Source organism: Aotus nancymaae, unplaced genomic scaffold (genome assembly GCF_030222135.1).
Source record: "Aotus nancymaae isolate 86718 unplaced genomic scaffold, 86718_ANA_hifiasm-v0.15.2.pri h1tg000048l, whole genome shotgun sequence".
Taxonomy (NCBI): Eukaryota; Metazoa; Chordata; class Mammalia; order Primates; family Aotidae; genus Aotus; species Aotus nancymaae.
Genome location: NW_026988462.1, coordinates 9,380,465 through 9,388,442, shown reverse-complemented (window position 1 = coordinate 9,388,442; position 7,978 = coordinate 9,380,465).

Below are 7,978 nucleotides of genomic sequence, written 5' to 3'. Positions count from 1 at the left end.
TTAATTGTATTTTAAAACATCACAAGATGTGGAGAAATTTGGATTTAGAACCTTTATATAGGAGAAAGTAGTTTGTAAATCACTAAAAAAAAATTTGAACAATTAAAAGTAAATACCTTTAAATTCTAAAATAAATGTCACTTAATTACTGACATTAACTTAATGCCTTCTGTAAACATATTTTGGAAAAGTAAAGGGATATAATTAATACTTGAATTGGGCATCAAATCAAGGAAGAAAATTTGAAATAAAGCATTATTTGAAATTTTTTATTAATTTAAACCACTTCCACAATTTTTGCCATATCCACTTAACGTATCCAATAAAATAATATTTTATGATATTTCATTTCATTTTTACTTAAATATATTTGACTTTTAAAAAAATAACATCATGGCTTTACTTGACATAAATACTTGTACTCAACAAATATATTTTCTTTAAATAGAAAGGACAGGCACATTAATATACATTCAAATAAATATCTACGTAAGTAAAAATGTTCTTATCTATAAAATCATCTCACATGGCTCACATGCCACACTTTGATTCATGATTGAGATGGCATTGCAGTATATAAAATTTTCTAGTGTTCAGGGAATCAATAAATTTAAAATCTACTATACTTAAAGTCTCATTGCAGCAAAAGTGTGTTCATGCCATACTCAGTCCATCAGTCAGTGCTAACAATAGGTTTGTAATAGACATGTCTCTCTCTATTTTTTAAATCATTTTCAGATACCAACACTCTAGAGCAAACCAATAAAACTCATATCGTATACGGAAGTGTGACTCAGAACAGTATGCTGTTATTAATAAGGTTAACTTCACTCCCTGTATAAATGCTGAGAATTCACATTTGTCATAGTTAAAGAGATAAGACAAATGGCAAGGGGTACCAATAAACTCCATCTCTAAAATTTAATATATTCAGTAGCAATTATGTTATTAAAATAATTGTTCATGCCCAACTTTTCAGGAATCTTGTATTTGCCCAACACAGTTTAATAATATACTTTACAATTATCTTTGATGGAAGAAAACAATTATCAGCATGGTCTTTAACACTTTTTTAGGTTTTTGTGTTTATGTTTGTACTTTTCAGGTATTGGTAAATTGCCAGTTTGCAGACAATAATTCTCAAAAATTCAAATCCATCTATTGGTCAATAAGTACAACACAAAGAATGCCAGCTTATTCTACAAAGTATAGTTTACCATTTTCATTGACTATTACACATCCTAGAAAAGTGATTTGGATTTGGAGACAAAATATTGAGGATAGGGTTTTTCTATCATACAATGTCTTAGATTACCATCTTCTTACAAACATGATTATGGACCAAAATGCTGAAAGGAACTGAGCTTCAAACTCATACAATTCTTGGAGTTTTGCCCAGGTCAATGTTCCTGATAAGTTTGGACACGATGCATGCTTTGAATGTACTAAAGCTGAATGATAAAACCTCAGTACTCCATAAATCTGAACACTTTGTGAAGCCACGGGAGTTGTTCAGGGTACAGCATGACTTCTGTTGGACAAGTCTGTGCCCAAAAGCTCCTCTATGTTTTGTCAACCCATGCTTTCCCAGTGTGCTGAAAGGGATCTGTTTGGCCACCTTTGGAGGTGTATTCATTTTCTACTGCTAGGTAACGGATGACTACAAATTGAGCAACATGTAACAACATCCATTTAGCTCAGTTCTGTGGGTCAGAAGTCCAGGCAAATCAAGGCTGGATTCTGCTCAGGTTAACATCAGGGTGTCAGCCAGCTGCGTTTCTATGTGAAGTTGAGGGTTCTTTTCCTAATTGGTTGTTGTCATTGGGATAATTTAGCTCCTCGCAGTTGTGGGATCAAAATTTCTGTTTCCCTGCTGGCTATCAGCTGGGACCAGCTCTAAGCTCCTAGAGACTGCTCTCGCTTCCATACCAAGAGGTCCCTTCTATCTCAGCAACTGAGAACTGCCCTTGGAATCTCTCCAACTTCCCCTCTTATGAGCAGCCAGAGAAAACTCTATGCTTTAAAGGATTCATTTGATGAGGTCTCACCCTCCAAGGGGATCTCTCCATCTCAAGGTTAATGGCATCATTTAATCTAACCTAATCACAGGTGTAAAATACATTAAATTTAAAGATCTGAGGATTATATAGTGTGAGTACACCTGGGACAGGGAATAGTGGGAGACATCTTAGAGTCCTGCCCATGATAGAGGCCTGTTATTTTCACTTGTAGCTTTTCACATTTCTTTGGTTCTGTCTTTATGTTCAACCTTTTATTTTTCTATATTATTTCCCCAAAAGAAACTCAGAAAAACTCAAATTGTCACAAAATTAGTCTACATGTAAGAGTATAATGAAATACACATATATACATAAAAGATGTGTGTTTCTGAGCCTGCAAACATGTTTCAAGGTGATACCGAATAAACTTTGATGTTGTTCATCTGGCTCATTGCATTCGTAGCTTCAACAAAACCATCACTTTATGAAGAAGCATTTTTGTGACATGAGAGTAGCTGACAATATAGTTATAATAATGAGGATATTATGAATTCAATATAATTTCTTCCTAATGACAGGCCTGCTGTGTAAGCAAGTAACAGGTTTATTTCAATGCTAATATTTATTTATTTGTAGTTGTTCTTTCTACAAATTTGTTTTTTAGGTTCTGTGAGATTAGTATGCAAATAGTGAAAAATTGAAATAATTATTGGTGATTTGCTTGTGTCCACCTATCCTGAAATGCCTTATTTCCCCTTCCTTACCTGAATACCAATTGGATTCTTATAGTAACTAACTCTGAGCCAAAAGCTTTGATTTATCAAAGCGTCAGTGAAAAAAATACTTATCAAGAACATAAATAAGGAATTTGGAGGAACTCACTAAACACACAAAAATTCATTACTAAATCCCAAACAGCTAATTTCAAATCAGGATAAAGACCAATAAGTGAAAATAAGATATGCAGTGACATTGTGTGTTGTAGCGGGAAGAATAATAAAAAGACCCCCAGATAAGCTATTTAATTAACTTGTCTGAATCTCAATTGTTTCTCACCATAAAAGCAGTGTGATGTCCCAACTTCATTGAGTTGTGAGAATTGAATTATTTATTAAATGTATATAGTTTGTAATGTGTTCAGTAAATAACTGCCTTGTCTGTAAGTGAATGAATGAATACATTCTCAACTTACTTTAAAACTGGAGAAGTCGCATTTTAAAAGGATGGAGGACATGACATAGACTTAATTTGATTTGTAAAAATTTGTAGATTCGGCCGGGCGCGGTGGCTCACGCCTGTAATCCCAGCACTTTGGGAGGCCGAGGCGGGTGGATCACGAGGTCAAGAGATCGAGACCATCCTGGTCAACATGGTGAAACCCCGTCTCTATTAAAAATACAAAAAATTAGCTGGGCATAGTGGCGCGTGCCTGTAATCCCAGCTACTCAGGAGGCTGAGGCAAGAGAATTGCCTGAACCCGGGAGGCGGAGGTTGCGGTGAGCCGAGATTGCGCCATTGCACTCCAGCCTGGGTAACAAGAGCGAAACTCCGTCTCAAAAAAAAAATAATAAAAAAAAATTTGTAGATTCAGCTACAAATACACAAAAACTGCAACTGAGTTTGAACAGCTTAAATAATACTAGAATACTTTAAAAATACTAGAGTAATTTATGGTTTTGAAACAGAGGGCATTTAATCGTGGAATTAGTTAGGTGATGGAATAGTAGAGGGAAGTCAGATGGGATGGTATGTCAACTCAGACATTAGCAACTGCAGGGGATGGGGCACCATCTCCCTACAGTGGAGGAAGAGAGGGAGGATGGAGTGTTCCTGAAACCCAGGTGGTAGGGTTATGAAGGAAATGCAGCTACTTGCCAGGGATTCTATCCAAGGCAGAGGGAAGAGTACCATGGCTCCTTGCTTCCAACAAAAGGTAGATGATGTGGGACCCTGAGGAAGAGCCCACCAAATTTGGAAGAGCAAAAAGGCAATGAGCATTGCTGGTGGCAAACAGGCCATGGACCAGCATTTTAATTGGTGGAACTAAGAGAAAACGAATTGACCAGCAATTCAGATTTTAGGTACTACTGTGTTGATTAATTTCTGTCACTTGTCATAAGTCCATTTTCAGAGCTTCAGAACCATCACCAACAAAAAGAGAGCTGTTAAAGATGGAGACTTATTCCTTAAAGTCCTCTCAAACAAGGCTGTAGTGGGATGGGGGGTGGCCGGGAGTTGGGGTAAGTACAACTGGTGGCCAGAGGTTGGCAGGCTGAGGAATAATGACCAGAAACATGGACCTTGCTGTTCCTGGCCACAGGGTGGTGGTATAAAGTGTGAAACCACTATTTATTGTCTTACTTTCACTTTCTTCAAGTATTGGTTAATTTTGCCTGTCTTCACCGCTTCGTGTTTGGTATTTTGGAATGTAGAAGTGTGTGTTTTCCAAAGGCGATCACAATAATGTATATCCCATCCTTTGTGCTCTTATTATGGTGCAATGTTGACACTTGTCCATCAGTAGGTGTACATCAATAGGTGTCCATCAATAGGTGAATCTGTGTAGGTCAGTGGCCATAGAAAAAGTGACACTGTGTGACTTTTGAGGTAAAAGGGATGCGGCTTCTGCTTGATTCTCTTAAGGTGCTTAGCCTTGGAACCAAGCCACCATGCTCTAAGGAAGCTAAGTATCTACATGAAGAACTCGTGTGCTGGGTTTCTGGTCATGACCCCAGCAGATGTCCTACTGAGAGTCAGAATCAACTAAATGTTAATAACTAGGTCTTCAGATAATGCCAGCCATCAGCTTTCAACTGGTTACAGCTAACTCCAACAGGAGCGGAGATAACGTCCCCACCAAGCCCTACCTATATTACAAATTTATGAACAGAATAAATGTCATTGATTTAAGCCACCAATTTTGGAGTAGCCTGTGACTCAACAGTAGATAACCAGAACACAGGGTGATTAAACTTACAATTTAGTCAACCTTTGCCACACATGGCAAGTCACATACTCATCTAGAGATCCTGGACATGCCATTTTACAGAGTAGCTGCATTGGATTTTATGTTGCCGGCCTCTGGGGAAGTGTAAGCACATTTTCAGTTGTAAGTGGGATAATGGTATTTACTATACTAGGCAGAGGAAGTGTGGGCATTGTTTGCTCATGTCTAAAATGATGCTAAAACTGGATCTTTTCTGTCTCCATTCTGACAGAGCCATCAGTGATCAATATCAGGATATCTAAATGAGAGCAGATGATCCCAACTTTATATTCATGCATTCAACATAGAGTGCCTATTACATGTCACTTGCTAGTCCATGTGCTGAGGATGGAGCAGTAAACAAAGCTGTTTAAGTTTTCTGCCTTCATGAAGCTGACATATGCAGAATTAGAAAGGAAAGGGCTCTACAACGTAAAATTGGTTAAGCGATTTTACTGGACAGAGTCATCACTATGTGTATTGGTCAGGAGAGGCCAGGTAACAAATATGCACAAACGGTGCAGAGATGGGACATGTGTAGGATGTCATGGATCTTGTCCTATAAGAGCCAAGAAACCGCAGCAGAAAAAAACGAAGATAGTGGCCAGGTGCAGTGGTTTACACCTGTGACCCCAGTGCGTTGGGAGGCTAAAGCAGGAGAATTGCTTGAGGCTAGGAGTTCAAGGCCAGCCTGGGCAACATAACAAGTCCCCCTTTCTACAAAAAAAAAAAAAGGAAAAAGAAAAGGAAAAGAATAAAGATGAACACATATAGGCCTAAGGATATGGAAACAATGGCAGAAGACAATGTGAAATAGACATTCATCTGCCTGCCTCAGCACATTGTAGTAGACAGTCTGTCATGAACTCTCTGAAGAGAAAAAGGGTGAAGGCAGAGAACAGAAGGACACACCCTCTTTCCTCCCACTTCTCCTCACCCCGGCTTCCCCATGGCATGGCTCCAGAGAGAGAGGGTCCAAGCTTGGGATAAAAGAATTTTTTGATAATAAATCAAGTTTAAAATTGTGTTTGATATTTTATACTAGACATTCAGATTTTTAAGTTTAAACTGTGTTTACCATTACCTGAAGAACTTTTTATTTTCTGAGTAACCACAAAAATCATGGGCCTGCCCAAGTATTCTTTCAGGATAAGAGAAGAAAACCTAAACTGATTACATTTTAAAGCCAGGGTACAAGATGCAACTTTATCTTCATTGTGATTACAGTCCTTGTGTTGTGCTTGGTAACATGCTGGTTTACATCTGTGAGTAAAGGATGTGTTTTTCCTAGGTGGACTGTGGACAGATCTGTACATTTCCTATTTGGTTTCTGGTAAGAGAACTCCATTTCCGTGTGAGAAATGAGTGAGACAGAGATCATCTCAATCATCTCTGGTCATGAGAGTGAGTATCTGACCAGTCTGAGTGAGAATGATGGATAGTAGGATGAGCATTTGACACAAGAATCCATGAGACCCCACTTCCTCAGCTGTTGGGAAAGTGTTAACGTCAGTCAGTTGAGATTCCTGAGCTGTGGGTGACCATATTTTCCACAATGCGGAGAGAGCAGAGTAGTTTACATGCAGAAAAAAACAGAGTCAAGCAGAACAATAATGAGCTTCAACATGGACAAAACCAGGAACTAACTGCACTATTAATATATTTTCATCATATCATAAGCTGGAAAAATAACAATTACTAAAATTAATTTAAATCTAAAATATGCAAATACATATTATTATAATTTGTTTTGATTGTGCTTAAGTACATACACATGACTTGACTGAATTCAATTAAATTATTTTAATAACATTAAATGGCTGTTTATAGAATGACAACAATTTCAAATCAGGTACTTGAAAAGACAATTATAATAATCTTTTTCTTATAGTTTCTATTAGCAGGATTTTCTTTTTAATTAAGAAAAGAGGTTTAATTGGCTCATGGTTCTGCAGGCTTTACAGGAAGTGTGGTGCCAACATCTGCTCCATTTCCGGGGAGGCCTCAGGAAGCTTACATCACAGCGGAGGGCAAAGGCGAGACGATTAGCAGAAAGTTTTGATATTTATATAAATATAAGATAATGTTCAATTTGATTGAGATATATGGCAAATCTCTTTGAGATACCAAAATGGTAAATGTATACTCTATCATTTTGGAATGGTTGATAATTTTACTTAGCTAAATATAAAATTGTCAAACTTTTAGAACAAATATGATTTTTCCATACAATCTATGCTTCTGGTTTGTGAATATTAGTGTTCAACGAGTAATTATACTCCCAAAAGTAAATACTTTTACTATTGGCTCTAGAATATTGATTCAAGCACAGGAAATATCTTTAATTCCTTCTTAGTTATTAAATTAGTATTATTCATGTTACTTATATACTAAAGTGTAATATTTTAGAAAGTTGATGTATTCCTAAGAGTATCAATTTTTACTATACAGTAGACTTTGCAATAAAGAAGTAGTGACAAATAGCAAACTTCCGAGGCACATTTATTCTAATATCTAATAGTATCTCTTCAGAATCACCTTCTCTAATTTGGTTTTAAATATTATGTTTTCAAATTTACATGATGTCATTACAAGAAATAGCTGCTTGAAAACTTGCTTTTGCATTTGTATTAAGAATTTTGTAATACATTGTCTTTCCTGCAACTTAATATATGATTTGAGACAAGTACTGAGAAAAGAAAAGGAAAGAGAGAAAGGCAGGAAGAGAAGGGGGAAGGATAGGAGAGAAAGGAAGAAGGAAGGGAGAGAGGTAAAGAAAGCGAAAGAAGAAGAAAGAAAAAAAAACAGAGAACATTGTCTTTGAGGAAGCAGTGGCCTTCCTCCTTTCTGAAAATGAAACAATGTCTATTTACTTGTCTGTCTTCTCAGTGGTATGTGAATTCTTCCAGGGCAGGGAGTGTATCTTTCTAACTTGCATTTTTCTGATGTGGAGCATGAAAGCTTTCCATGGTAGATGTTCAGGAACATTTGG